Raw genomic sequence first — 10,063 nt, forward strand, 5'->3', positions numbered from 1 at the left:
TGGGAGGGAGGAGAAGAGACTAAACCCGAGCAAAGGAGCTTTATTGCGAGGCTGTGCACAGGCAGGCTGAAGCCGAAGACAGCGACAACCCTGACCAGGGAAAGGGGTCCCGCTTATACAGGATGGTTGGCGGGAAGGAGGGAAAGGAAAGGGGTGGACGGTCACTGTCGAGTTTGGACACGGGAAATTGGCACATTCTCATTGGCCGGTTTAGAAGCGGAGAGCTAAGCAGGGAGTTGGCAACTTTTCATTGGTGAGGTTTAGAATTTACATGCTGCGGCAATGCAGGGTTGCAACTGCTGGAGGACAGGTGCTGGGTAAGGAGGGTTTATCTCAAGATTACAGCTGCCGAGGACAAGAGGGCATAGCCTGCAGTGGGCTTGTGGTTTTCCTGGAACTCATGGGTGGGGAAGCTTTTTGGAGTGTTTGCTAGGGGTCAGCACGTCCTGGGGGAAGGGGTTCTGCCTGACATTCCAGCCTTTTCCTTTACGTTTTCTTGGGAGGCTGAAGGGCCAAGGTCTGTTTTCCGTATCAGCTTCTGGCTGGTGAAGCGTACAGAGCTGTTCCTTTGTTTCGTCACTGGGCAGTGGCTGGTACTAGTGTTTTTGCTGCAGGAGTAGCGTGTCGCTGACAGTTGTTTTGTTACTGTTTGGACAGTTCTGCAAATAAAGCTGGTAAAGGGTTGTACGAGACAGGGCCTAAAAATGAGGAGTGCTATAATTATGAGAAGGGGTGTTAGGACTACAATTAAAGTTGTCTTTAGAGGAGAGGAGAAATACAATAGAATGACCTTAGCCGTGACAAGTTGTCATATGAGGCATTTTTTTATGACTTCTTTACTATTTTTGTGTTTTTTTAAGGATTTTTAGGTTAAAACAGATGTTTAGGTTCTTTTTTTCTTTATATATATATATATAACTAACGTTAGGTTAGTTAACAGTTTATATAGAGCATATTAAATTATATAGAACATAATTTATATACTTGCCTTGCTTCTTTTAAAAGTCTCTTGTTGAATATGAATTTTTGATTTGTAGTTTACTACAAACACTTTAGAGAAGCATTAGAGTGAAACAAAGTAGTTAGCAGGGAAATTTAATTATAACATTGAACAATTTATATGCAACTTATAATATAGCTATTTCTCATACCTAATTTTTATAAAGTAAAAGAACAGATTTTTGCAGCTTTTTGAATAAAACTATTTTTTAGGGTTTGACCTTAAGAAAACAAAATGCGGGCGGGCCGCGGTGGCTCAGCGGGCAAAGTGCTTGCCTGCTATGCCGGAGGACCTCGGTTCGATTCCCGGCCCCAGCCCATGTAACAAAAAACGGAAAAACAAAATACAATAAAACAAGAAAATGTTTAAAGATGTTTCCCTTTCTTCCTTCCTTCCTTCCTTCTATCCTTCCTTCCTTCTCTCTGTCTTTCCTTTAAAAAAAAAAAAAAGAAAAGAAAACAAAATGCTAGAGGTAGTTAGGTTTGAAACAATATTCGTTTTTTTACTTAAAGTTGAGGGAAAGACTTAGAAGTTTTGTTTTGAATGACTGAGAATATGCTATTGTTAACAGACACACGAAGTTATTTTGCCAAACTATAAACTTTTTGCCTTTTACACTTTTACTTAGGGTAAACTCTGTACTGAAGATGGAATGATAATTTAAGAAAAGTTTGTCACTTTTTCAGAAAACTAAGTTTTTTGTACTAGTTAGTTATAGATCCATTAAATTTTTCTTAACCTTGACCACAATTTCTCTATCCATGAATTTTCTACAACTTTCCATATCCATTTAGGTTTTGTTTTACATTTTTTCATTCTATAAGAACCATTCATTTGATCTTAAGGCAAAACTATACTTTTAAACTTTTATTTAAAAAACACATTCTTTATATCTTTCATACTTAAGTTATTAAAATAATTTTGGAAACTGTTTCCAAGCAAACATCTCACAACATGTAATTACCATCAAAATAAAACTTGTCGGAATATGTTTAATGCGTTTTGAAACAGCAACAGTTTTGCTCTATGCTACTTCTGTCGCTGCCTTTTAGTGCTGACTTTTTAAGTTTTGTTTGGGTTTATATCTCAATGGGTGGTACTGAGAGTATAGCCTGGATTTTCTCAGATGACAAAGGGGTGAGCATAATCCCAAGGTAAAAACAACGACAAAACAATCTGAGCTTTAGAAGGTGAAACTCGATAGGGTGAAGGAGACTCACAAATTGGGTCATAGCCTTAAGATTTTTCATTAATGTGTAAGACCCAACTGACTTTCTCATGGGCAAAATGGAGGTGTTGTAAGGATAATTAGTTGCTTTTTTAAGAGTCCGGCCTGTAGGCAGCATTTAACAATGGATTCGATTCCTCAGAAGGCTTCAAGGGTGTTGGGTATTGGCAACAGGCAGGAAAGGAGATCGGGTTCTTAAGGAGAATGGTTCATGGTGGCCCACAACAGTGGGACTTTCTGTGTTCCATACTTTAGGGTGGACAAGAGAGGGCGAGAAAGGGAGAGAAGGGGGGTTGGTAGGGTCTGTTGAAGAAGTTATATTGGCTAAAGACAGAAGGAAGATGCCTGATACAGTTTGTGGAGAAGAAATGGGTGTTTGGGCTTTCAACTCAGCTAGGATGTTCCTTCCGAAGACTGATGTGGGGCAGTGTGGGAGGATAAGCAATGAGTGAATGAATGCGTGGTTGTCCAGTGAGCAGGGTTGGAGTGGCATTGATGGCTGTGAAACGATGCTGTCAACCCCAATTATTGAGACTGAGCATTTGTTAGTTGGCCCTTCATACTCAGGGAGAGCAGAGTAAGTGACTCCTATATCCATAAGAAATGAAATCAGTTTATCTGCCATGAAGAGAGTTATCCAAGGTTCTGTGTGAGTGATCGCTGGGGACCTTGCAGGGTTCCCAGGCACCTTCAGTCCTCCACTGCCAGTGCCAGGAATTCCGGGAGGTAAAAACCGGGGTTCCTGCTAGAGTGAGTAACCGATGTCCCTGTGCCTTGAGGGGTCTGGGGACCGTCGGACCTCAGTGACCCTCCTGCATGCACAGCAGCACAGCCCGGGCAGGGTCTGGGATTTGAACATTGTCTGGTCCAGTGCCCAGGCTGTCCACATTTCAAACAAGTTCCTGGTGGGTTTTTTCCCCCTACGAGAGCCTCAATGTGGAAAGCAAGAAGGTGGTAAGCCTGGGTATGGTATTTAGCTTTAGCTTCCTCCTTAAGTTTATCGGGCTTTTTCTGGGTCTCTCTTGTTGAAGACTTTAAAGGCTAGATTAACTAGGTCAGTTTGGGGTTTGGGCAGTTTGGGGTTCTCCTTCAAACTTTTGGAGTTTCTAGAGAATGTTAGGGACTGATTGGGAAGTAAAATGCATATGGAGGAGTAAAGTGCCTTCAGGGGAGACTGGGCTGAGATTAGTTTAGCGTTCAAGGGCCTCTCTGAGTCTAGCTAGAAAGGCTGCTGGATTTTCATCACCTTTTAAAGAAATTTCTTTTAATTTTTCATAATGAACTGCTTTGTGTGCAGTCACCTGCAGTCCTGCAGTGAGGCAGGTTATCATAAGGTTGCGAGATGGTCGGCCAGGTGAAAACGGAGGAGGACTTGATAAGTGGAACACATCTGACAGGGGGTGGGGGGTGGGGTGGGGGGGTAGGAGGAGGTGGAGGGGTGCGGGTGGGGGGAGTGGAGGTGGGGGTGCCTGCACGAGCCAAGGAAGGTCTGGATACATGCGCCTTCACTCCACTTGCTGAGATGCTGACAACAGTTGTCAAGGTTTAAAAGAACTTGTGGATCAAAGGTTCTGTATTTCTGGCCAAACTGACCCGTTATCTAATTTCTACTGTGGCCAGGCAGTATTGCAATAGAAAATTAATCTTTGAGGTCTGAAATCAGCACCAAGACAAAGGACTGCCCACGCCCCACGACAGTGGGTGGGGTAAGGAGAAACTCTCACTCTTAGAAGATTTAATGGCATCAGGAGGGCATCCCACCTCGAGAGCTTCAAGCCCAGTGAGTGTGTGGAGGTGGGGATGGAAGCATCCCACCTTCTCACTCACTCCTAGCGCCCCGGACCCGGCAGGGGCAGCTCTCCCCTAGCACTAGGATTTCCAGACCACAGAGAAAGGGAGCGCTGGTCAGAAGAGAGGAGGGTATTGTTCCTTACATATTACACTTGAGATGGTGTACCAATGTTGGTGCTGAAGCCAGGGAAGTGGGTTTCATCCCTTCCTTAGGAGATTTCAGTCTCCATTCCCAGTCCCGGATTTTGGCACCAAAATGAGATTTTTTTTTTTTTACTGGGAAGGAGGAGAAGAAACCAAAACTCAGTCAAAGGAGTTTTATTGTGAGACTCAGCTCAGGCAGGCCAAGATGTCACCAAGATGGCGACAACCCTGAGCAGGGGAAGGGGCCCAGCTTATGCAGGATGACTGGCAGGAAGGAGGGAAAGGGAGGTGGTGGGTTTTCGCTGTCTAGTTTGGACACAGGAAATTGGCACATTCTCATTGGCTGGTTTAGAAGCAGAGGGCTCAGCAGGGACTTGGCAGCTTTTCATTGGTGAGTTTAAAATTTAAATGGTGCCATAGTCACATGGGGTTGCAGTTGCCGGAGGGCAGATGTTGGGTACTGGGGGTGCTTATTGCCTGATCACGGCTGCCAAGGACAAGAGGGCAGCGGGTGGGTGGGCTTGGTGGGTTTCCTGGAAATCATGGGTGGGGAAAGCTTCTCGGAATATTTGTTGGGCATTGGTCACGTCACAGGGGGAGGGGTCTGCTTAACATTCAGTTTTAAAAAAGAAACATTTTTTATGTTGTGTTCAGCAGGTGTGTGTTGGTCTGAATAGCCCAGTTGCCATCAGCTGTATTTTTATTTGTTCACTTCTCTTTCCTCATCAGCTCTTATAAAGTTCAGGACCTGTGCTTTGTCATTTTTGCATCCCCCTTATCGGGGACATATCGCTCATCTCTGATGGAATTTTAAGAGCTCACAAAATATTTGCTGATTGGGTGAAATGTTGGGGTGGGTTAATTCCTCTTGATCCAGGAGGAAGATACCAGAAGATTGGTGTAATGTCTAAACCAAGAAAGTGCAGCAAAAATGGGGTCATGGCCAAGGCCAGATAGCAAAATAACTGAGTAAGAAATGCCCCAGTAGGGTCATGGCCAAGGCCAGATAGCAAAATAACTGAGTAAGAAATACCCCAGTAGGGCAAATGAGAGAATCATTTCTCTCATTCCCAAAGCATGGGCAAGTTTGGCATCAAACAAACAGACGGGAAGAAGTTCTAGGCTGTACGGTAGTAAGGTGGGGATAATATTGGTGATCCTTCAAATTTCAAAGAACGGGGTTTTGTTGTGATTTTTTTTTTCTTTTAAAAATGCTGTGTATTGTTGTTACAATATTGTTTATGAGACAAAGAAAACAGTCTACCTATGGTGCATTTGATGACCCAGGCTGGGAACTCCGAGAGTCCAGTGGACCAGAGTTGCGATTTCAGTGCCCTGACTTGCCCACCGTGAGACTGGGTGCTAGGGTCTCAGCTCTGTGGGTTTCATTTTCTCACCTGTGGTTGAGAAGAACTTCTTCTCAGGGCTGTCTGGGAAGGGCAAGTGGTACATGACATGGAAAGGCAGTGCCTGGCAGGGGCAGGAGCTCTGTAAGTGTAGACATTGTTTACTCTTATCTTCCTAAGCAGTGAGCGCAGCCCTGAGTTGAACAGGCTGCCACCGTTCCTCCCAGCAGGTTGCACAACACCCTACAGACAGAGGCATTGAGAAATGTTTATTGCTTATTTCCTCTCAGGAATTAAAAGAAATAAACTTGGGGATTTCTCGCTTTCTGTTTCTAGCATCTATTCATTTTGGGCCAGGGACCCCAGTTGTGAAAATTCTTTCCTCCTCTTCACCCCCCATGCTCTTCTCCAGGCCACCACACATTCTGCCTCTAAATTAGTAACTACTAGAAGAACGATTCATTCTGTCCGAGCACTGTGGTGCCATTTTCTGCATAGGTCTAAGGGCTTGTGTGCTGGTGCCTGGTGGCTTGGATAAGCGAATCCATGTTTTTCCAAATGAAATGTACCTAATGTCTTTCAGAATGAAGACAATTACGTCCCGTCTCATGGTGAAGCTTGGGTCTGGCCTCCATCCTTGCTAAATCAAGGAAATGTACTTCACCCTGGTAATGTGGAAGGCTATCTCAGCTATATAAATAGAGGATGGCGGGCTGTGAAAAAAGCGTCAGGTTTTGACTAGTGAGATTAAAGATGAGGTCCCAGATGAATTGCAGAAGGGTTATATTAGATTTTATGTCTCCTAAATCACGGAAGGATGCTGATACCAAACAGCTAATACCCCATTCTCTGGGAGAGCTGTCCCAGCCACATGCCACTAACTTCTCTCAAAGAGCTTTCTTAATCCTGAGAAAAGCTGTTTCCTCTGACGTCTCCCTCTTTAATCTAAACAGCGTCTCAGAGCTTGGTCCCCTCCGTGACGAAATCTCCCAGCTGCCATTGACCTAAGATAAAGCAAAGAAGGAAGGAGAATCATCTGAATGAACTAAAGAACCACTGGGCGTAGAGCCCTGTGGGAAGCTAAATGAAACAAAACAAGAAACAAAGGTGATGAGAATATCGGGTCACCACGTATTGATTAATATCCCAGATATCAAAGTATTTAACAAAATAAAATTTCGAAATGGGTACTCAGAATAAATGTCAAAGAGGAGGAAAACAGGGATATTGTCTTTTAAAAAGACTGAAGTCAAATAATAATACTCAAAAAGTTAAAAACATGACCCTCATACAAATATACAAGGTTTATTTAATGCATTAGTGGGATTCAGCAGGACATGAATGCTGTTTTCCAAGAAGTATACAAGATTTTATTTCGTCTGTCATATAGGCATGCTGGCATGTCTTTGCTTAGTTAAGAGACAAAGGTAGTAAATTTCCTAAGGGGGCAAGAAAACTGTGACCTTTGGGGGCAATTTTGGGACAAAATTGTACAAGTAAGATTTGGGGCTATCAATACTAGTGATTAGTAACATAAATCAAGGCACCTTCCCCAAGGGAACCAAACAATCCTTGAGCAGGTCAGTTCAATAGTGTCCCAAAATGATATTGAAAGGAAATGAAGCCTCCCTTTTGTCTTATTTCCAACTTTTACGTAATTTTTTTCACATGAATAGCAAATACAAGGAAATGTAAAAACAGACAAGCAACAATGCAAGAGATTAGGAAACTAATTGATATACAACATGTGTTAGAGATATTGTCAGTCTTGAATTCTATTCAGTGGAATTTCTCCAAGATTAGATTATTTGCAAACTCTAGTAATATTGAAACTCTTTTATTGTCTTTTTCAATTTAGACATAGATTTTGTTATAATCACAATAAAATGCTGGCAAATTAGTAAGCATTCATTAATTAACTTAGTCGCAGCTTTAAATTAAATATTGAACTGTGGAAGATGGATTTGAGTCACTAATAACTTTCTTCACAGATTCTTAAATTAAGTTTGGTGCCAGCCATTTTACACATGAATAATTAATGTGTCTATCACCAATTATTCTGTCTTTTATGACAAGAGATCCAATTGAACCCTGACTCCGTGACACTTTCTTAGCTATTAATGCTCTGTTGGTTTAAACTTGACCTTTGCTTTATCTTAATGTGTTATAGCAGACACATCCCAGCTCTCAGGCACCTGAAGAGCCACCAAATTATGTCAAATGAATGAGGAATTATGACTTCCAATTTAGGCATATTATGGAAGAATATTCTACTATCCATTTTTAGAAAATTTCAATCACTGTATTTGTCCCTCAATAGCTTTATTATTGCTATTATAAAGTAACATTTTTGTTATTAAATAAATAGGAAATCTTATTCCCTACTACCCTCAATGTCAACAAGAGAACAATGGATAAAATTCTACATACGTCTCTGTGCAACTGCTATGTTTATGTACTTATTTTGCATGTTTTCCTAGTACTGGGTGGAATGAATTTTAATTTTCTAACAGATACTGTCAAATTGCTCTGTAGAAAGGTTGTTCCTATTTCTCCTGCCACCACAGTGCTTGAAAATGCACATTCCTGGTACATTTTTCCACAGCTTGGGCAGCACTAGGTGTTTGTGTTTTTTTAAAATCCATTTTTTAAAATTGAAACTAATCAGTGAATTTTTCCTTATTGCTATTTTGATTTTTACTTTTCTGATAATTACTACAGTTGGGCATCTTTTCCATGCTTTTTTCGTGGCCTTTTGTATTTCCTTTGTGAATTGACTATTCATGTTCTTTATCAATTTTTTCTATTAGGGTGTTTGGTGCTTTCCTTATTGATCTGTAAGATCTCTTTCTATAGTAAGCCGGCTTTGTTCTAAATATTTTCCCCTGCTCTTCTTTTGATTGATTGATTGGTTGGGTGAAATTTTGCCATCCACAAAGTCTGTATTTTATATAGTCACTTTTTTAATGGTTTATGATCCTAGTATCAAGCTAAAAATATCAGCTTTTGCAGCTGATATTTAAAAAATAAACTCTTGGAAGGAAGGAACTGATGTTACATTCTTATCTGTATTCTGGCTTGTTGTGGAAAGTGGGCAAATTATTAAATAGCAATGAAGTCAGGCATAGAAGGAAAATCAATTACATGGAAACAGACACTGGCACTCTAAAAGACGAATGACTGTCACACACCAAAAAAAAAAAAAAAAAAAAAAGAGAAGTAAAAAATCTGCATGCGGTACAGTAGATAATGGATGCGGTAGTTACCATTCTGGCTTTTGGCTAGGGTAACTGATTTCAAAAAGTTGAAGTTCACACACACACACAAAGAAATGAAAGGCTCTGGAAAGTAGGAGGATTTTGTTTAAAAATGCATGAAGCTCTTTGATAATCCAGCATGGCTGGGGAAATGCCGGGAATTGAGATCTAGCCACAAGCACAAACCTGTAGTATTTTATGTCATGCAATGAAATAAAAATTTTAAAAGGATAATTTCAGCGACTCTACGCCTGTTTTCCAGGAGATCATTTACAACCACAGACCGGCAGCTGCAACCAGAAATGATCCGAGTTCCCTCAGCACCGGACGAGAAGACACGGAAGACCTCTGAGTGCACACAGGACCTACGTTTATGGCCAAGAATAATTTAGGAACAACTTTACCTATAAAAGGTTAGCAATACATTTTTAAAAGACTGTGAAACAAAGCATGGATTTACAGCCTTGAAAAATAAAACAGACCTGAAAAGATAAAACCTCTTGTTACTGTTGTTTTCATATCTCTAAGAGCCAGGTGGAAATTCTGCAAATTATCTTAAATGTTAGGTGTTCAAATTACCTTCCAAGCCTCTTCCCAAGGATTTCGTTAGCTCCAGCTCCACCTATCCTGATACCTGAGCTACAAAGCCTCAGGTTAGTGACGTGGGTTAACATGACTTGCCCCCTTTTCCTTGCCTTGCCTTATGCACAAATGGCACACAGATGACATTTCTTCCAAGGAACTTTTCACCCCTGGTGAAAATTAGTTTTCCTCCAACCATACGCTGGAGGCTGCTTGTTCTGTGATTGGGCTTATCACGCCTGCTTTGTCTTTACTGTTGCATGCGTATTCCTGGCACATGGTAGATGATCACAGATGTTTCCTGAGTTAAGGTTAAATCATCTGGGAAGGCAGTCTGGGGATGCATTTTCTGCAGTCGAAATCAGTCTGGCTGTGGTTTTATCATCACTACTCCTTAATCCTTGCTGACTCCATTGCTAGAATTTTCATGATGATCTTCTCTGGTCCAGGACTCACGGGGCTTTTTGCAGCTGTTGGTCACTGCCCACAGAATTCTGGACTGTATCAGCAGGCTCCAACTGGTCTGTCCATTAATAGGCCCCTGTGAGCCCTCTGTATTACCAAATCAAAGAGCCATCTCTCAGGCAAGGCATTTTGCCACCTTGGGGAATAATGTATCTGAAAGTCGTTCTTGTGCAAGCGGCAAAACAAGAATGCATGCTGTTTTGTCAAGAGGAGAACCCTTTTCAGTGCCCGAGTCAACGATTAGAGCCAC

General features: G+C 41.7%; 1 long non-coding RNA gene across 1 annotated transcript; it reads left to right on the forward strand.

Moving 5' to 3' along the window:
- Positions 1-265: 265 nt before the first annotated feature.
- Positions 266-9,209, forward strand: LOC143661482 (uncharacterized). Its single transcript, XR_013164624.1, has 3 exons — positions 266-317; positions 6,093-6,177; positions 9,029-9,209. It is a non-coding gene; the product is annotated as an uncharacterized LOC143661482 (long non-coding RNA).
- The last annotated feature ends 854 nt before the right edge of the window (positions 9,210-10,063 follow it).

Source organism: Tamandua tetradactyla, chromosome 17 (genome assembly GCF_023851605.1).
Source record: "Tamandua tetradactyla isolate mTamTet1 chromosome 17, mTamTet1.pri, whole genome shotgun sequence".
Classification (NCBI taxonomy): Eukaryota; Metazoa; Chordata; class Mammalia; order Pilosa; family Myrmecophagidae; genus Tamandua; species Tamandua tetradactyla.